General features: G+C 36.9%; 1 protein-coding gene and 1 non-coding gene across 2 annotated transcripts in view; both read left to right on the top strand.

The window, feature by feature from the left end:
• Positions 1-21744, top strand: part of CEP126 (centrosomal protein 126) — a 148944-nt gene that overhangs the window by 108654 nt on the left and 18546 nt on the right. The window lies entirely within an intron of this gene.
• Positions 12453-12571, top strand: LOC136127668 (small nucleolar RNA SNORA57). The gene has a single exon (XR_010656128.1). It is a non-coding gene; the product is annotated as a small nucleolar RNA SNORA57 (small nucleolar RNA).

The following is a 21744-nucleotide window of genomic DNA, read 5'->3' as shown; positions in this document are numbered from 1 at the left end:
AAGTATTCAACCCACTCTTTCCTGTATCCCTTCACTGAACACTCATAATCAACTTAATAATTATAATATCTATCCCCATGGAGCACCTGTGAGGATTATGTGAGATAATCACCCATGTAAAACATTTAAAACAGAGCCTGTCACATAATATATGCTAAATACATGTTAAGCTAAATTATTAGTATTATTGCCACCATAATGATTATCTTAATAAGTTTAAATTGTCTCAAAAAAAAGTAACATTCCAGAAAGTACTTACATGAAATTTACATGCAAAGTATAACTTTCCCTTCAAAAAAATAAGAATTATTCTAACAATTTGTAGTCCCACCTGCCTTTCCTCTTACAGTGTCAATCTTCCATTCCAGCCAAACACATTTAGAGTGTTTCACTTAGGTTCATGCCCTCTTCACTTATGTTCATGCCCAATTCCTATCTACATTATATTTTTGCTCTGCTCTTCAGGTACAACCATCAAAGCTCCAACTTAATGTTAGTTCTCCCATGAAGTCTGTGACCAATCCAGCTATGATATTCTCACCTTCCTCTGAACTTATTACTGTAGTATTTCTGTTTTTATACATATACTCCATATGCACTTTTTTTAAACAGCGTTATTGGAGTATAATTGCTTTTCAATGTTAGTTTCTGCTGTATAACAAAGTGAATCAGCTATATGTAAACATATATCCCCATATCTCCTCCCACTAGCGTCTCCCTCCCAGCTTCCCTATCCCACCCCTCTAGGTGGGATAAGTTTACAAAGCTCAGTCACAAAGCACCGAGCTGATCTCCCTGTGCTATGCAGCTACTTCCCACTAGCTATCTATTTTACACGTGGCAGTGTATATGTGTCAATGTTACTCTCCAATTTTGTCCCAAATTACTCTTCCCCCTCCCTGTGTCCTCAAGTCCATTCTCAACATCTGTGTCTTTATTCCTGTCCTGGCTCCTAGGTTCATCACAACCATTTTTTTTTTAGATTCCATATATATGTGTTGGCATATGGTATTTGCTTTTCTCTTTCTGACTCACTTCACTCTGTATGACAGACTCTAGGTCCACCCACCTCATTACAAATAACTCAATTTCATTTCTTTTTTTTCTTTTCTTTTTTTTCTTTCTTTTTGCAGTACACGGGCTTCTAACTGTTGTGGCCTCTCCCGTTGTGGAGCACAGGCTCCAGACGTGCAGGCTCAGCAGCCATGGCTCACAGGCCTAGCCGCTCCACGGCATGTGGGATCTTCCCAGACCGGGGCACAACCCCGTGTCCCCTGCATCAGCAGGCAGACTCTCAACCACTGTGCCACCAGGGAAGCCCTCAATTTCATTTCTTTTTATGGCTGAGTAATATTCCATTGTATATATGTACCACATCTTTATCCATCCATCTGTCAATGGACACTTAGTTGCTTCCCTGTCCTGGCTATCATAAACAGAGCTGCAATGAACATTGTGGTACATGACTCTTTTTGAATTATGGTTTTCTCAGTGTATATGCCCAGTAGTGGGATTGCTGGGTCATATGGTAGTTCTATTTTTAGTTACTTAAGGAACCTCTATACTGTTCTCCATAGTGGCTGTATCAATTTACATTCCCACCAACAGTGCAAGGGGATTCCCTTTTCTCCACATCCTCTCCACAATTTATTGTTTGTAGATTTTTTGATGGTAGCCAGTCTGACGGGTGTGAGGTGATAACCATATTGTAGTTTTGATTTGCATTTCTCTAATGATTAGTGATGTTGAGCATTCTTTCATGTGCTTGTTGGCATTCTGTATATCTTCTTTGGAGAAATGTCTATTTAGATCTTCTGCCCCTTTCTGGATTGGGTTGTTTGTTTTTTTGATACTGAGTTGCATGAGCTGCTTGTAAATTTTGAACGTTAATCCTTTGTAAGTTGCTTCATTGGCAAATATTTTCTCCCATTCTGAGAGATGGCTTTTGGTCTTGTTTATGGTTTCCTTTGCTGTGCAAAAGCTTTGAAGTTTCATTAGGTCCCATTTGTTTATTTTTGTTTTTATTTCCATTTCTCTAGGAGGTGGGTCAAAAAGGATCTTGCTGTCATTTATGTCATACAGTGTTCTGCCTATGTTTTCCTCTAAGAGTTTTAGAGTGTCTGCCTTTACATTAAGTCTTTAATCCATTTTGAGTTTATTTTTGTGTATGGTGTTAGGGAGTGTTTTAATTTCATTCTTTTACATGTAGCTGTCCAGTTTTCCCAGCACCACTTATTGATGAGGCTGTCTTTTCTCCACTGTATATTCTTGCCTCCTTAATGAAAGATAAGGTGACCATATGTGCGTGGGTTTATCTCTGGACTTTCTATGCTGTTCCATTGATCTATATTTCTGTTTTTGTGCCAGTACCATACTGTCTTGATTACAGTAGCTTTGTAGTATATTCTGAAGTCAGGGAGCCTGATTCCTCCAGCTCCGTTTTTCTTTCTCAAGATTGCTTTGGCTATTCGGAGTCTTTTGTGTTTCCATACAAATTGAGAAATGTTTTGTTCTAGTTCTGTGAAAAATGCCATTCATAGTTTGATAGAAATTGCATTGAATCTGTAGATTACTTTGGGTAGTATAGTCATTTTCACAATGTTGACTCTTCCAATCCAAGAACATGGTATATATCTCCATGTGTTTGTATCATCTTTAATTTCTTTCATCAGTGTCTTATAGTTTTCTGCATACAGGTCTTTTGTCTCCTTAGGTAGGTTTATTCCTAGGTATTTTATTCTTTCTGTTGAAATAGTAAATGGGAGTGTTTCCTTAATTTCTCTTTCAGATTTTTCATATTTAGTGCATAGGAATGCAAGAGATTTCTGTGCATTAATTTTCTATCCTACTACTTTAACAAATTCATTAATTAGCTCTAGTAGTTTTCTGCTAGCATCGTTAGGATTCTCTATGTGTAATATCATGTCATCTGCGAACAGTGACAGCTTTACTTCCTCTTTTCTAATTTGGATTCTTTTTATTTCCTTTTTTTCTCTGATTGCTGTGACTAAAACTTCCAAAAACTATGTTGAATAATAATGGTGAGAATGGACAACCTGGTCTTGTTCCTGATCTTAGTGGAAATGGTTTCAGTTTTTCACCATTGAGAATGATGTTGGCTGTGTGTCTGTCATATATGGCCTTTATTATGTAGACATAAGTTCCCTCTATGCCTACTTCCAGTAGGGTTTTTATCATACATGGGTGTTGAATTTTGTCAAAAGCTTTTTCTGCATCTATTGAGATGATCACATGATCCTTCATTTTGTTAATATGGTTTATCACATTGATTGATTTGCGTATATTGAAGAATCCTTGCATCCCTGGGATAAACCCCAGTTGATCATGGTGTATGATCCTTTTAATGTGCCATTGGATTCTGTTTGCTAGTATTGTGTTGAGGATTTTTGCATCTATTTTCATCAGTGATATTGGCCTGTAGTTTTCTTTCTTTGTGACATCTTTGTCTGATTTTGGTATCAGGGTGATGGTGGCCTCGTAGAATGAGTTTGGGAGTGTTCCTCCCTCCGTTATATTTTGAAAGAGTTTGAGAAGGATAGGTGTTAGCTCTTTTCTAAATGTTTGATAGAATTCGCCTGGGAAGCCATCTGGTCCTGGGCTTTCGTTTTCTGGAAGATTTTTAATCACAGTCTCAATTTCAGTGCTTGTGATTGGTCTGTTCATATTTTCTCTTTCTTCCTGGTTCAGTCTCAGAAGGTTGTGCTTTTCTAAGAATTTGTCCATTTCTTCCCGGTTGTCCATTTTATTGTCATAGAGTTGCCTGTAGTAATCTCTCATGATCCTTTGTATTTCTGCAGTGTCAGTTGTAACTTCTCCTTTTTCATTTCTAATTCTATTGATTTGAATATTTCCGTTTTTTTCTTGATGAGTCTGACTAATGGTTTACCAACATTGTTTATCTTCTCAATGAACCAGGTTTTAGTTTTATTGATCTTTGTTATTTTTTCCTTCATTTCTTTTTCGTTTATTTCTGATCTGATATTTATGATTCCTTTCATTCTACTAATTTTGGTGTCTTTTTTGTTCTTCTTTCCCTAATTGCTTTAGGTGTAAGGTTATGTTGTTTATTTGAGATGTTTCTTGTTTCTTGAGGTAAGATTGTATTGCTATAAATTTCCCTCTTAGTACTGCTTTTGCTGCATCCCACAGGTTTTTGGGTCATCGTGTTTTCACTGTCATTTGTTTCTAGGTATTTTTTGATTTCCTCTTTGATTTCTTCAATGATCTCTTGGTTATTAAGTAGTGTATTGTTTAGCCTCCACGTGTTTGTATTTTTTTACAGATTTTTACCTTTAATTGATATCTAGTCTCATAGCGTGTGGTAAGAAAAGTTACTTGATATGATTTCAATTTTCTTAAATTTTCCAAGGCTTGATTTGTGACCCAAGTTATGGTCTATCCCAGAGAATGTCCATGAGCACTTGAAAAGAAAGTGTATTCTGGTTTTTTGGATGGAATGTCCTATAAATATCAATTAAGTCCATCTGGTTTAATGTGTCATTTAAAGTTTGTGTTGCCTTATTTATTTTCATTTTGGTTGAGCTGTCCATTGGTGAAAGGGGGTGTTAAAGTCCCCTACTATGACTGTGTTACTGTCAATTTCCCCTTTTATGGCTGTTAGCATTTGCCTTATATATGGAGGTGCTCCTATGTTGGGTGCATAAATATTTACAATTGTTTTATCTTCTTCTTGGATTGATCCCTTGATCATTATGTAGTGTCCTTCTTTGTCTCTTGTAATAGTCTTTATTTTAAAGTGTATTTTGTCTGATATGAGAATTGCTACTCCAGTTTTCTTTTGATTTCCATTTGCATGGAATATCTTTTTCCATCCCCTCATTTTCAGTCTGTATGTGTCCCTAGCTCTGAAGTGGGTCTCTTGTAGACAGCATATGTATGGGTCTTGTTTTTGTATCCATTCAGCCAGTCTATCTCTTTTGGTTGGAGCATGTAATCCATTTACATTTAAGGTAATCATTGATAGGTAGGTTCCTATTACCATTTTCTTAATTGTTTGGGGTTGTTGTTGTGCGTCTCTTCCTTCTCTTGTGTTTCCTGCCTAAAGAAGTTCCTTTAGCATTTGTTGTAAAGCTGCTTTGGTGGTGCCTAATTCTCTTAACTTTTGCTTATCTGTAAAGGTTTCAATTTCTTCATTGAATCTGAATGACATCCTTGCTGGGTAGAGTAATCTTGCTTGTAGGTTTTTCCCCTTCATCACTTTAAATATGTCCTACCACTCCCTTCTGGCTTGCAGAGTTTCTGCTGAAAAATCAGCTGTTAACCTTATGGGGATTCCCTTGTATGTTATTTGTTGCTTTCCCTTGCTGCTTTTAATATTTTTTCTTTGTATTTAATTTTTGATAGTTTGATTACTATGTGTCTTGGCATGCTTCTCTTTGGGTTTATCCTGTATAGGACTCTCTGCGCTTTCTGGACTTGACTATTTCCTTTCCCATGTTAGGGAAGTTTTTGACTATAATCTCTTCAAATATGTTCTCAGACCCTTTCTTTTTCTCCTGGGACCCCTGTAATTCAAATGTTGGTGCATTTAATGTTGTCCCAGAAGTCTCTGAGAGTGTCCTCAATTCTTTTCATTCTTCTTTATTCTGCTCCCTGGAAGTTATTTCTACCATTTTTTCTTCCAGGTCACTTATCCGTTCTTCTGCCTCTGTTATTTTGCTATTGATTCCTTCTAGAGTATTTTTAATTTCAGTAATTGTGTTGCTCATCACTGTTTGTTTGTTTGTTCTTTAGTTCTCCTAGATCCTTGTTAAATTTTTCTTTTATTTTCTCTATTCCATTTCTGAGATTTTGGATCATCTTTACTATCATTACTCTGAACTCTTTTTCAGGTAGGTTGCTTCTTTCATCTTCATTTATTTGGTATTGTAGGTTTTTACCTTGCTCCTTCATCTGTAACATATTTTTTGTTGTTTCTTTTGTTTTGTTTTGTTTTGTTTTGTTTTGATGGGTGGTGCTATATTCCTTTCTTACTGTTTGTTTGGCCTATGACGTCTAGCACTGGAGTTTGCAGGCAGTTGGATAGAGCCAGGTCTTGGTGCTGAGTTTAGGACCTCTGGAAGGCCTCACTCTGATTGATATTCTCTGGGGTCTGAGGTTCCCTGTTAGTCCAGCAGTTTGGACTTGGAGTTCCCACCACAGGAGTTCAGGCTCGACCTCCGGCCTGGGAACCAAGATCCCTCAAGCTTTGTGGAGCAGTAAAAAAAAAAAAAAAAAAGAAAGAAAGAAAGGAAAAAAAAAGGAGCAGTACAATATCAAAGAATAAAAAACAAAATAAAATTAGAAATATAAAAAATATATTAGGAGAAATTAACCTATAATTGAAACAACCAGTCACTGGGGGTTCCTCCCATCCCCTTAGGTGTCCATGGTCTCCCATCGGTGCCTGGTAGGTGCCCTAGTTGTGAGGAGACGTGAATTCTGCATCCTCCTGGTATGCCATCTTGACTCTGCCCTCTCTGTATGTACTTTTGTTAGTTGTCTTTATATGTGAATAATCTTCTTTAGAACTATAATCTGAGAGGCTATTTTTCACTTATCTGCCTACTTCACAGAAACTTGCACATACTAAATACTTGAAAATATTGGTTGAGATTTTATGATTTTTTATACATGGGCTTTGAATATATAAATTATCCACATTTTTCAGACTGCAATAAAATGCAGAGATTTATTTGAAACTGAAACTTTTTTTTAATATTCTGACCATTTTATACTCCATAAAAGTACAACTGTTTCTAGAGTTCTTCCAAAGCCCTTTACTGAGTGTTAATATTTAATCAATTAATATTCTTTGTGACAACTGAATATTGTTGAGATATAATTAGAAGAAAGGAAACTCACACTTACTGGGTTCCTATCCTTGAAAAGCACTATGCCAAATGGTGTCATGCATATTCTTCTGTTTAATCTTCTCAGCTAAAGACATCAAGTAATTTTCTCAAGTCTCAGAACTGTTCAGTGGTGAACTAGGGTTTATAGTTTCCCATCTTCCCCCCAAAATCTGTTCCTTTTACAATTTTTATTTCAATTAATGACACCATCATATACCAAATTTCCCAGAGAGAAATTTGTATCTCATCCAGGCTTCTCATTCTCCCTTACCCCTAGTCAATAAATCCTGTTAATAATAAAGTGCATCTCAAATCCATTCACTCCTCTCCATTTCTACTGATAGTATCTTAGTTTAAGAATTCATCATGTCTCATCTAGACCATTTCAACAGCCTCCCTGTTTGCTCACTCCACTGCCTCTTTCACACCACCACCAGAGTAATCTTTTTAAAGCACAAATGTGAACATATCACTCTCTCTCTTAAAACCCAACCTCAGTAGTTACACATCACCTAAAAGATAAAATTATATCTCCAGAGAACTACATTCAAGACCTTTTCACCCTCATCTCCAGTTGCTCCACAGCTCATAATTTACACACTCTTGAGTAACAGGCAGATCTCCCTGGAACTTCTTGCAGTTTCCAAGGCCCACACTGCTCCCACTGCCTCTCAGGACTTGCTCGTAAATGTCTCTCTCCTACTCTTCTTTAAGACTTGACTTCAGTGTCATCCCCTTTAGATGGGCTTATTCAGCCCAAACTTTGTCCCATCCAAAATTTAGAATTTCTTCTTTTTGGCAAGCCATAGCAGCCTGATTTTTTTCCTTTTTTTTTTTTTTTTTGTAAAAACTATGGTATTTGTCTCTTTTTATTTGTTGAACAGATATTACCTGAGTTCTTACCATGTGCCAGGCTGGGACTAGAAAGAGGAAAACACTTTCCTTTCCTGAAGTAATGTGCATTATAATAGAGACAATATGCAAACAAAATAGGATAATAGGGTTACCACAGGGCATCCTCAAGACACCTACCATGATTTTTCAATGTAAAAACTAGGAATCTTAGAAGCAGAATTTTTAGTTTGGAATGTTGTATTTACTTTTTTAAATGAAATAAATTTAATGAATTTTTAACATTTACCTTCCCAAGCAACTTCTTTAGCCCAATATGTTGTTAAACTATTCCTAGGGTATTATATCGGCTCCAAGTGTCTCCTGTAGAAAATGAAATTATTAAATTTTGACCATTTACACAGCAGATTATGATTTTAAAAAGCATCTCTTAAGCAAATCTTACCAAAGAGTAAAGATTATGGACTATTATGATTAGTATGATGCCTTATGTAAAGTGGTAGTCACTATGTTGAGACTGATGTATATGTAGCATTTGAGAAATTGAATTGTGAGTTTAGTTTTATTAAAGTCTGTATTTTGTAAGGAGATCCACCTTACAGGTTTTACCTTAAAGTCTATGAATACTACAGTTAAAGAATATTCTGAAATTATGTTACAGAACAGCCAGCCAAGGACCAATCCATCCTGATGTTGGATCCGGATCACAGAGAAAACACTGATGAAGTATAACAGTAACATCATTATTTTTGAGAATCTCCTGTAAATATATCATATATTTATGCATTTGTTAATTATTAAAACACTATAACCATAAAATAAAGGTAAATCATAACATGGGCAATGGAGATAAATTGACTAGTTTATATTAATGCTACAAATTATACTTTATTATGTTTTTATTGATAAATACATTTTTAATAAATGAAAATACTTCATTGTTTTTAATGAGTATGCTACTGGAAATAAAGTCATTGTATTTAAAAATAAAATAAGGCATTTTATTATTCAAATTATGTATTAGCTATAGTACTGAAGCTTGTTTTTCTGAAATTCCTAATAAATTCTACAAAATTTTTGTACAGCGGTGTAAAAAGTTTATGATTAATAATTCCTCTCATAAATAGTAATGCTATTTATTTAAGACTTTGAAGGATCTCTGTACTTCGGAGATGTTACCAAGGGGTCTTGTTCTCAATTATGCAGGTTCAGAAATTAAAGTTATCACTTTATCCAGGGCTGATGGGTCTCTAAAAAACTGACTTTACTAGCAAAGCTCACAAGGTAAATGGTAAATATAAAACATAAACTGCAATCTCAACTGGATTACTTGAATTGCCTGATCGGTATGTTCTTTTCCCAATAAGAAAGTCTGCTGGAGAAACCAGATATATATTATAAGTTTGTTTTTTTCAGTATAGAAACAAGGCCAAAAGTTGTATGATCATAAAAAAATGTTTTCATAGAATTATGACAGTCTCATACATCCTTTTATTTTCCATAAACTATTTCTACTTCATGTTCTCATCACCTCTCATCTGGACTATCTCAAGATGAATTTCTTACCTCTGGCACCAATAAGGCTGCTAGAATAGCATTTCTAAAGTGTGAGTGAAATGACCAGAATGAAAATTATATCAATCCAATCTTAAATGTTTTTAGAGCTTCCTCTCTGGCTACTAGAGAAAATTTACACTCCTGAGTGTGGCATGTAAGGCTCTTCATATTATGAGTCCTCCCTCCTTACCTACATCATCTTTAACACCTTTCTCACCACACCACTTATTCCAATATACTGAACTCTTCATAGACTCCCAAATACAACCTGCTATTTCATGCCTCTCTGCTTGTACATATACTACTATCTTGGAATGCCTTCCCTTTCACTCTACTTACATCTGCCTAATAAAATTTAATTAATTCTTTTAAATTCTGCTTAGGTTGAATTTTCTCCAGTTTTTCCTAATAATCATCTCTACTGCCTCCTGTATATAAATTATGTACTTTGTACCCCAAACTGTAATTATTTGTGTGTATAAATGTCTCCTTCTAAATCAAGAGCTCCTGGAAACTAAAGATTGTCATTCGTTTGTGCCCTTAGGAATTAAAATAGGGTACATAGTGGCAGATCAAAATAACAAATAAAGGAAAAAATATTCAATTGTTCAACTTATTGAGCCCCTACTATGTGCTAGGTACTGCTCTGTGTGTTAGAGATACAATAAAAGACAAAACTTATTATTTGCCATTATGGAACTTAAATTTTAGTGCGGATTACAGATTTCAAAACATAAAACTATAACATCAGATAGTTATACAGTATACCAAATGAAAACCAGAGCATGGTAAGGGACAGAGAATGATGGGAGTACTATTTTAGAGACAGAGGTAGAGTGCTCAGAGAAGGGCTCTGAGAAGGTGACATTTGAGCAACTATCTGAGTGAGTAGGAGAGCTAACCTTGGTGGTAGTAGAATAGAATTCTACATAAAGGGGACCTTCCACAGGAGTGTGCTTAACATGTTTAAGGAATAGAAATGCCAGCATGGCTATTGAGCGGCAAGCAAGGCAGAATTACTGGGAAATAATGTAAGAGAGGTAGCCACAGGCAGGACCATCTAGGGCTTGTAGGCCATGGGATTTCAGTCTAGATTTATGTGAATGAATCCTTTGCAGGGTTTAGGGTAAGGGAGGAACATGATCCTTTTAAAGGATCACCCCGGTGTCTGGAACGTATATTTAGGAGAGGGAAGAAGGGGACCAATTAAAGAACTTTTGCAATAGCCTAAGTGAGAGAAGTTTATGGCTTGGATCAGGTTAACAATGGTGGCAGTAATAAGCGGTCAGATAAAGAATATATTTTGAACTATTTTATGATGGAATGGATGTGAAATAAAGAAAAGGAGCAATCAAGGATGATTCCAATGTTTTTGGGCCTGAGTACCTGTGTGAATGATGGAACCATTTCCTGAGATGAGGAATACAGAAGGAGAAGCAGGTTTTGGCTGAAAATCCATTTTTAGGTTTAAGATGCTTATTATTTATCCAAGTGGTGATACTAAATAGGTAGTTAAATACACAAGTCTGGAATTTGGGTGTGTGGCCCTGAATCAACATGTAATTTGGGAATTGCCAGTGTGCAGATGATATTTACAGCCGTGAAATTAGTTGAAATCACCTGGAGAGAGAATGTAGCTAGAGAAGAGATCTGAGCAGCGAAGAAAGAAATTGTCTCAAGAAGGAGGGAGGAATCAACTGTGTCAAAGCTGGTAATAAGTTTGGGTTAAATTAAGACTGAAAAACTCCCGCTGGATTTGGCTACCTGGAGGTCGCTGGTGGTTTTTTTTTTTTTTTTTTTTTGCGGTACGCAGGCCTCTCACTGCTGTGGCCTCTCCCGTTGCGGAGCACAGGCTCCGGACGCGCAGGCTCAGCGGCCATGGCTCATGGGCCCAGCCGCTCCACAGCATGTGGGATCTTCCCAGACCGGGGCACGAACCCGTGTCCCCTGCATCGGCAGGCGGACTGTCAACCACTGCACCACCAGGGAAGCCCCTCACTGGTGGTTTTGACAAAAATGATTCAGCAGAGTTTTGGAACAAAAATCTAATTGGAATGGGTTCAAGAGGGAGTAAAAAAAAAAAAAAAAAAGATAATAATAAGGTATTACCAGAAATTTTATAGGAATAAACTTAAAAGTTAGGCAAAATGGAACTGGTTAGCAGAATTATGGTCCCCCAAGATGTTCACATCCTCTTCAGGACATGTGAAGATATGACCTTAGATGGCAAAAGGAACTTTGCAGATATGACTAAGTTAAGGATATTAAGATGGGGATGTTATCCTGGATTATCTGGGTGGGTTCAGTGTAATCATAAGGGTCCAGATAAGTAAAAGAGGAAGGCAGGAGGGTCAGTGTTAAAGTCAGAGAGAGATATGCATATTATGCTAAACTGCAGGTTTTGAAGATGGAGGAGGGGGCCACACCCTTAGGGATACAGGTGGCCTCTAAAAGCAAGAAAAGGTAAGGAAACAAATTCTGCCCTAGAGCCTACAGAAGTAACAGTCCTATCAACACCTTGATTCTAGCCCACAGAAACCCATTTTAGATTTCTGATCTTTATAACTAAGTAACAAATTTATATTGTCTTAAGACACTAAGTTTGTGGTATTTTGTTACATCACAATAGGAAACTAATACACCATTTTACATAACATAGTCATGGGTTATGGGGATTAGAATGTGACTTTTTTTTTTTTTTTGGCGGTACGTGGGCCTCTCACTGTTGTGGCCTCTGCCGTTGCAGAGCACAGGCTCCAGACACGCAGGCTCAGCGGCCATGGCTCACGGGCCCAGCCGCTCCACAGCATGTGGGATCTTCCCACACCGGGGCACGAACCCGTGTCCCCTGCATCAGCAGGCAGACTCTCAACCACTGCGCCACCAGGGAAGCCCAGAATGTGACTGTTTTTGGTGAATCATTATTCTGTTACCATAATCCAGAGACAGTTAAACCCACCCAAGGTCATGACCAACTGAAAGAAGAAGCATTTTGTACCATCTTATTTGGGGTGTATAAGAACAGAATTTAGGAAGGCAAGAGTAAATTTAGAGCTTAGATTTTAAAAAATAGAAAGTTGTATGCCTCTACTAGTAAATATTTTGAGACATTTTTTTATGCCATCAATACAATTTTGTGAATTTTGATGTCATTTATTAAATGACATTCCTCTCAGTCCCAGTAATGTATGGAGGTCTAGGGAAAGGGCTCTGGCCTTCCCAGTGTCACATCTTTGGCACGGAAGGCTTCCATTCCATATGTTCTAACCTCAAGCGCCCAGACACCTGGCTCCAAGGAGCAGGGCAAAACCAGAGTTCAGCAGGCTCCTTCCTGGGGTACTCATGCCTTCTTTGATTTCAGGTCTGTGGAGCTGCCCTAGGAGCCAGAGTTGTGGTATCCCCTCCTCTTCCACATTGCATTGCAAACTATAAAGGCTGTTCTACAGTAAATAAATAAACAAACAAACAAACAAATAATGATATTCCAATGGGGTAAGCAGGCCAAATGGGTGTGCCATGATGTTTGTGAAGTATTCCAAACATCTCAAATGAAAATTTGCGGGTTTTTTTAAAGACAAATATTTATATTTATATGCTACTGTAGATGTATTCAACAGCATCCTACATGCCAAACCAGCTCCACATTTAATAATCCCTAACTTTAATTCCTTTCATTTGTGCATCAAAGAATGCCTCTACAAACAAGGATAGTTAAAAATAGTTAAAATCCAAAGTCAGCCTAGGCCAAAACAGCCTCACTAGTAAGCTGGTAAAGCAGGATAAGATTTGTACTTTACTAATACATTATGACATTGTCCACTACTAGAATCACTGTGCAATATTGGCCATAACTCCCCCAAAAATAAATGTTAGAATTTTAGATCCAGAGTGGGTTCATTTAAAGTGAGAAAAGTAGAAAGACAAAGAGTAGAGGTTCCTTTTGAATTAAAGTGAAAGAGAATAGCATTTTGCATGCTACAAAAGTGAAGACTAAGTGAGAATGTGATAGTATATATATTTTAAAATAATGTAAGAAAGAAAAATGCCTTATCACACTGAGTTTTAAGTTTTAGGGAAAAAGGATTCTCTTTCGAATTGGGAAAGTAAATTTAGAAGAATCAAAGAAAGCATCACTTTCCTCAATGAACAAACTAATAAAACTCACTACAAGATATAGTAATCTCTTAGGCAAAGGATATCAAAAAAATCAGAAGAGGGACTTCCGGGCTTCCCTGGTGGCGCAGTGGTTAAGAATCTGCCTGCCAATGCAGAGGACACGGGTTTGAGCCCTGGTCTGGGAAGATCCCACATGCCATGGAGCAACTAAGCCTGTGTGCCACAACTACTGAGCCTGTATGCTGCAACTACTGAAGCCCGCAGGCCTGGAGCCCGTGCTCCACAACAAGAGAAGCCACCATGATGAGAAGCCCATGCACCGCATCGAAGAGCAGCCCGCTCACTGCAACTACAGAAAGCCCGCGTGCAGCAACAAAGACCCAACACAGCCAAATAATTTTTAAATAAATTAATTAATTAAAGAAATAGAAAAAAATTATAAAACGAAAAAAGAGGGACTTCCTTAGTGGTGCAGTGGTTAAGAATCCACCTGCCAGTGCAGGGGACACAGTTGTGATCCCTGGTCCAGGAAGATCCCACATGCTGTGGAGCAACTAAGCCTGTGTACCACAACTACTGAGCCTGTGCACTAGAGCCCACAAACCACAACTACTGAGCCTGCATGCTGTAATTACTGAAGCCTGCGTGTCTAGAGCCCATGCTCCACAACAAGAGAAGCCACCGCAATGAGAAGCCTACACACCGCAACGAAGAGTAGCCCCTGCTCGCCACAACTAGAGAAAGCCTGCATGCAGCAAAGAAGACCCAATGCAGCCAAATAAATAAATAAATTTAAATAAATAAAGGGATTTGAAAAAAATAATCAAAAGAAAATTTAGACACACTTGTAGGAGGCAGAGCTTCTAATAACTGATAAGAGAAATTTAGACAGGTTTATCTAAAATCACTGTCAGAGAGGATCACTTGCTTACAATAGCATGGAAACACATTTGGATATTTGAACTGTCCAAGCATGAGTCTGGAAATATTTTAAGCAAATGTTTTAATTAAAATATAACACATATATAAAGGGGGAACAAATCATGTATATATCACATATATCTTCATAAAATTTTATGAAGTAACCACCACCTAGATTAAGATATGGAACATTACTAGCACCCCAGAAGTATTACACATTACCCCTCAAAAATAATTGCTATTCTGACTTCTGTCACCAGAGATTTAATTAGTCCATTTTGGGCATTTATATAAATAAAATCATACTGAAGTATATATATGTAATATTAAAATAAAATTGGCATCAAAGAGGATTACCATAACCTCATTTTAAATCCATGTTGGCAAAGCACATGAAGAGATGCTCAACATCACTAATTATTAGAGAAATGCAAATCAAAACTGCAATGAGGTATCACCTCACACTGGTCAGAATGGCCATCATCAAAAAATCTACAAACAATAAATGCTGGAGAGAGTTTGGAGAAAATGGGACCCTCCTACACTGTTGGTGAGAATGTAAATTGGTACAGCCATTATGGAGAACAGTATGGAGGTTCCTTAAAAAACTAAAAATAGAACTACCAAATGATCCAGCAATCCCATTCCTGGAGAAAATCATAATTCAAAAAGATACATGCTTGACCACCTAGAGGGGTGGGGTAGGGAGGGTGGGAGGGAGATACAAGAGGGAGGAGATATGGGGATACATGTATATGTATAGCTGATTCACTTTGTTATAAAGCAGAAACTAACACACCATTGTAAAGCAAATATACTCCAATAAAGATATTTAAAATATATATATATACATGCACCCCAATGTTCATTTCAACACTACTTACAATAGCCAGGACATAAAGGCAACCTTAATGTCCATCAACAGAAGAATAGATAAAGAAGATGTGGTGTATACACACACACACACACACACATACACACACACACGCGCACACACACACACACACACACACACACACACACACACAAAATGGAATATTACTCAGCCATAAAAAAGAATGAAAATGCTCTTTGCAGCAACATGGATGGACCTAGAGATTGTCATACTGAGCAAAGTTGAAAGTCAGACAGAGAAAGACAAATATATGATATCACTTATATGTGGAATCTAAAAAAAATGGTACAAATGAACTTATTTACAAAGCAGAAATAGAGTCACAGATGTAGAAGCAATCTTGTGGTTACCAGAGGGGAAAGCGGGGGAGGGATAAATTGGGAGATTGGGATTGACATATACATGCTATTATATATAAAATAGATAACTAATAAGGAACTACTGTATAGCACAGAGAACTCTACTCAATACTCTGTGATGACCTCTATGGGAAAAGAATCTAAAGAAGAATGATATATGTATATGTATAACTGATTTGCTTTGCTATACAGCAGAAACTAACACAACATTATAAATCAACTATACTCCAGTAAAAATTTTAAAAATAGATAAATCACATTGGCAATAAAATACACCAACACCACTCAATTCAAGAAACATAGAGGTAAATTTTTGTTTCTAATAAGAACAAAACCTCATTAGTTTGAGTCAGAATGGCAATGCCTGTGTTCCTACAAATGTTGATGCTTTTAGAGAAAACTACATTGTATACATATATAAATACACACACACTTGCATATATTTTAATAGCTTGTAACATGTACCAGATTTTCTCAATTTCATGTAATTTTATCCTTTTCAATTAAAAAATTCTTTAAATGTGTAACTAAGTATGACAGTTTTTATATCTCTATAAACATTTTATATAAAAATTCCAAAAATGTTTATTCTTTTATTTATTCAAAAATGTTTATTTCTTTCTTCTTTCTTTGGCATTAAGAAGCCTGGCTCTCATTATCCACAATGAGTGCATTAATTTGTTTAACCCTGGTACACAATGAAAAGTAGTTTCATAACTGCTAACCCATATACCTATGAGAAACGAATTTACCAACTAAAGTTCAGTGTTTATACCATTCCTTTTGACTTTAGTCTTACTGATTCACTCAATATACTGTTTTCCAAAGTTTTGTAGGTCAGCTCCTTTCTTCCCCATCCCCTTCAGTGTGGTTATGTCGTTAATTTTAATAGTTAGATTTATTCGTCATGATCTGCATTCCATGTTGAGTTCTTATAATGTTCTGGCTGAAGTTTTTTCTAATTTGCACACAGTAAAATTCACTTTTTATGGTATACAATTCTATGAATGTTGACAGATGCAGAGAGCTGTGCATCTACCACCACTGAACCATGAAGATTTGTCAAGCCAAAATTTCCCTTGTACAGCCTTGAGCAACCGCTGACCGATTTTTTGTTCTTATGGTTTTGCCTTTTCCAGAAAAGGGGAAAGCTAGAATAAAACCTCTGGTGCTGGGTGGGAGTCAGAGTCAGCATGAATTCATGCTGTTTTAAAATATATATACAGATAGATGGATACAGAAATATAGATATGTATGTGTACATCGGTCAGCACACATATGCATATTTCCTTGCTCTGTCTGCTTAGAGAAACTGACACTCAGATCTTGGTTTCTAAAAACTATTCTCTGGGCTCCCCTGGCGGCACAGTGGTTGGGAGTCCGCCTGCCGATGCAGAGGACATGGGTTCGTGTCCGGTCTGGGAAGATCCCACATGCCGTGGAGTGGCTGGGCCCGTGAGCCATGGACGCTGGGCCTCCGTGTCCGGAGCCTGTGCTCCACAATGGGAGAGGCCACAACAGTGAGAGGCCTGCGTACCGCAAAAAAAAAAAAAAAAAAAAAAAAAAGAAAGAAAACGAAAAAACTATTCTCTAATAGAAGGAACCAGGGCTTTGGGGGAAGTAATTGATTCTAGAACTGGTACAGGGAAAATACAAGATAGGCCTGGAGTAAATAAAAATGGAAGTATTTTAAAAGGACACAGGAACTAACCTAAAAGTGCTTCCAGTAGCCAAAACTGGAACAATTTGACAAAAAAAATAATGATAATATTGTATTATAACCCAAAGAATAAGACAAATATCTGTAAGTCCATACTGACATAAATGATTGAATAAATAGATGAGAGGGAAGAAACAACTCTTCTTTACAAAAGAATTCCAATTAATAAACGGAGAAGAAATGAGGGAAATAGAAAAATCACCATTAGAAAATTGTTACAAGCAAGATCCACAAATGAATGCTAAAATCAGTTGGAAAGTTTAAGGAGAAGCAGAATATTTACATAGACTCATAGTATCTCACCAAAGTATTTATTCATCTCAAAGGGAAAAAAGTAATCTTATAGGAAAGGAGACCCTGGCTGCTATCACTTGAACCACATGATGAAGATTAAAATTACTAGTAAGAGAATATGTCAATATGTTGTACCCCCTAATATATCACACTGAGAAGGGTACATTACTTCTGTGGCACCCTTCCCCAAAATCTATAAACTCAATAATCTGGAGAAACACATCACACAAACTCAGACAAACTGAGGACATTCTGCAAAATGCCTGACCAATACTTTACAAAATTATCAAGGTCGTGAAAGGAAAGGAAAAACAAAGGAACTGTGACAGATTAGAAGAGACTAAAGGACAGAACAAAATGTAACATTATTATCTTGGGTTGGACCCTGAAACAGAATAAGGACATTAACGGAAAAAACTGTTGAAATCCTAATAAAATCTGTGGTTTAGTTAATAGTATTTTACAAACGTTTGTTTCTAAGTTTTAACAACTCTACCATGGTGATATGAGATGTTAACATTAGGGAAAGCTGAGTAATGGGTATGTAGGAACTCTCTGTACTGTCATGACCACTTTTCTGTAAGTCTAAAATGATCTCAAAATTAAAAGTTAAAATGTTTTAAACTCTTAAAACGTTTAAAAATTTTTGTTGTACCATACATCCCAATTTTTGGTTCAGAACAAATGTCACTATAATTATATAAAACAGTAAAACATATGTTTAATAGTTTGCTTAAAAATATATTAATCACGTATGTATGCCATTTGGATATGGATTATACAGAGTAACATTCCCACCCATAGGAACTGATCATTTAGATAATCTGTTTGAAAGCTATATTACAAGCCCAACATCACTGACCCTGTAGAAGAAAAATCTCACTCTTGCCAAAGTAGTAGAAGACCCTCAAGGTGCTTAATAACAAGGCTTGTATTCCCCACTGCATCTGCAGGGGCAACAAAGGTAAGAATTCTTTGGATGGGAAATACTGTGAGAGACTTTTTTTTTTTTTTCCGGTACGCGGGCCTCTCACCGCTGTGGCCCCTCCCGCCGCGGAGCAGAGGCTCCGCAAGTGCAGGCCCAGCGGCCATGGCCCACGGGCCCAGCCGCTCCCAGGGAAGCCCTGTGAGAGACTTTTTGAGGTCCATGGAGTCTGATCCCCACCAGCCCAGGCTATCACATCCCACAGCAGGGGCTTCACTTTACCTTCACCAAGGTCCTCATGCTCTCAAGCCCCCATCTGCTTATGCCATATGTCTTATCAAAATGGCAAGAATAAACTTCTTACAGCCATAGTGGGGGGAAAAAATCCATTAAGTGCTGGTTATTTGAAACAAAAAGAAAAGTCTACACGCCAAGAAAAAAATGCTTTTATCTTGCAGTAAAGATCTTTATCTAGTAATGATAGCTAACATTTATTGAAAGCTCACAATATGCCAAATCTTGTGCAAAGCTCTTTACGTGCAGGACCTCATCTAATCCTCCTAGCAACCCAGTGAGGGAAGTACTGTTGCTGTGTCCATATTTCAAATGAGGGAACTGAAGTGAAGTGAGGTTGAGTAATGTGCCCAAGGTCACAAAGCCAGAAAAAGACATACCCAGGACTCAAACCAAAGTCTATTTGATTTTAGACCTTACTTAACCCTTGTAATGTACAGCCAGGTCTCTTTACAGAGCAGAATTTCCTAGATGACTATGAGTATGGGCATATCTATAAGATTTAAAACAAGCTAAAAATACTTTTTAATTTTTTTGCAAGCATATCCAAAGTGAACATATAACAAAAACTTTTATAAAAAACTATGTATACCACTTGGATGGAGAATTGTTTAATTTGCCACATGAGTACTTGGGGCATGTTGAAACTTGACTGATTTCTTTAGCTTTTGTAGATCACAATGGAATGTACTAGGCATCCTGTCTTCTTAATGCTAAAGGTGTCAGGGTTGTTAACTGCTAGCCAAATGACAAACATAACCACTTTGCCTACTTGGCTACTGTAAGATAGGGACAGAAGAACAAAGATTATTTAGTCTCAGCTGTGTATTGCTAAAGTGAAGATCATTCCCCAAGGTGTCATGGGGGAAATATCAGGGAAAACTAAATTATCCTCCAAAATTCATTACCCTTTCCTTTTCTTATTGGCAAAGCCTGACTCTCCCTCACCATCAGCAAGTCAAAGCATCCTGTCTTTCGTTTAGATGCTTTTTAGTGGCATGTACAGAAGGAGAGAGTAGAAGGATCAATGGAGAGACTATAGAGGAAATTATCTCATTACAGCATCTATTCATAGCACTTTTATTTGCTCATTTATTAAATATGCATTTTAAGCACTGTCTATGTGATAGGCACAACCACAGCAAGAGAAACAAAAATGAACAACACATCCCTTGCCTTCCAGCAGCTCAGTTTCCTAGGGAAAAGAGACATAAGTCATCAACTCTAAGAGGACCAGACTTGGTTCCAAAGGAGTGGAATGGAGAAAGCACATGCTTGTACTTAACTTTGCCTGGGAAAGTCAGGATTTTGGAGTTTGAGGTGTAAATTGGGGTTCACCAGGCAGAGAGAAGCACAAACAATATCCCAGGAAGAGAGAACAGCATGTGCAAGACAATTAGGAGTAGTCAGCATGACCACAGCTCAGCTTGAAAGCTGGGGAGTGGAAGGATATGAGGCTGGAAAGGCAGACACAAGCCAAACCGAAGTGAATAACTGACTGCCTTGTGTTATCACCCTTGTCTTCTTACTAAATTATAGAACATGTCTTATTCATCAGTATATCCCTAACTCAGTGTATGCCATGTGATAGGTCCTCACATACCATTAAACTAACAGTCCAACATAAAATTACGTGTAATTTTATGTTTATCATAATCAGTTGTAAAACTAGGTCGAGTTGTATTAAGTTGTACTGTCTGAGATTTTTTTTTTTAACTAATGTAATATACTGCCCTCTAGTGGTTAGGAGACAATGGGCTTTCTATCACAGTGAATGCCAGTAGCTTTTACCCTTTAAAATCGGGTGCTGGTTGTTTTCATGTCTTGGCTATTGTAAATAATGCTGCAGTGAACATGCAGGTGCAGATGTTTTTTTGAGATAGTGATTTCATTTCCTTCACATAAATACCCAGAAGTAGAATTGCCAAATTGTTTGGTAGTTCTACTTTTTATTTTTTGAGGAATTTAACAGTTGCTTGGAAGTTAACTAAATTTATTGTGGTAATCATTTTGCAATATATACATTATTTTGTACACCTAAAACTAATACAATGTTATATGTCAATTATATCTCAATTAAAAAAACAAAACAATTCTGGTTACAACCAATAAAATATCTTCACTCACTGATAACTTGCAACCTAGTTTGAAGATCAGTGATTTCTGACAACACTTGTTTTATGTTAATATATTGTTTTATATAGAGAAAGAAAAACCAGGAAATCTATGCAACAGAATATTAGCAGTGGTGATTTCTCAGTAGTATATTTTTCACACTATATTTTTCACACTATCTACTTTGTACATTTATTTTTTTATCAGATAAGCCAAAAAATTAAGAGCAAATGAGAATGTCTTCTTTGATAAAAGTGTACACATGAGAGGCTAAAGAATGCCCCTTAAAGTCTGCCTTTCCAGAGTTCTGATGAAGCTGAATTATAGATCCTATAACAGTTTTTCCACATTGGAGACTGAGTTTGCTTGTCACAAAAGCAACTTCCAGGGCATCCTTTAAACAAATATTCCTGAAAGGGGCTCCTGTAGCTTCAGAATCAGAAGAGGAGTGACTAATCATAAACTTGCTTTATTTCTTCCTGTATATGAGCATCAATGAAATAAGCTCTCCAAGGACTTCCTTGAAAAGATTACATTAGAATGACTTTTGTTCTGTAGTTGGTGCTTTTGAAAACAAAGTATAGTAAAGCACTATTAGTATTGTACTACAGAGTGGTAAACTATGTAAGCAAAAATACAATATTGAAGGGTTGCCTTAATGATTGTTATTGCTTATATTTCCTAAAAGTTGGGTTATGAGCCAAAAAATACTTATTAAACACTTAAAATATTTTTTAAATCTCTTCTCCATTTTTAATATTTTATCCTCATACTTTATTGCTTATGTAGTAGTTGTCATAATGCCTTCTAGAGATTTTTAT

The sequence above is a fragment of the Phocoena phocoena genome, chromosome 8, assembly GCF_963924675.1.
Source record: "Phocoena phocoena chromosome 8, mPhoPho1.1, whole genome shotgun sequence".
NCBI classification, from domain to species: domain Eukaryota; kingdom Metazoa; phylum Chordata; class Mammalia; order Artiodactyla; family Phocoenidae; genus Phocoena; species Phocoena phocoena.
Note: the sequence above shows the minus strand (reverse complement) of the source record. Positions and strands in the feature narration are given on the sequence as shown.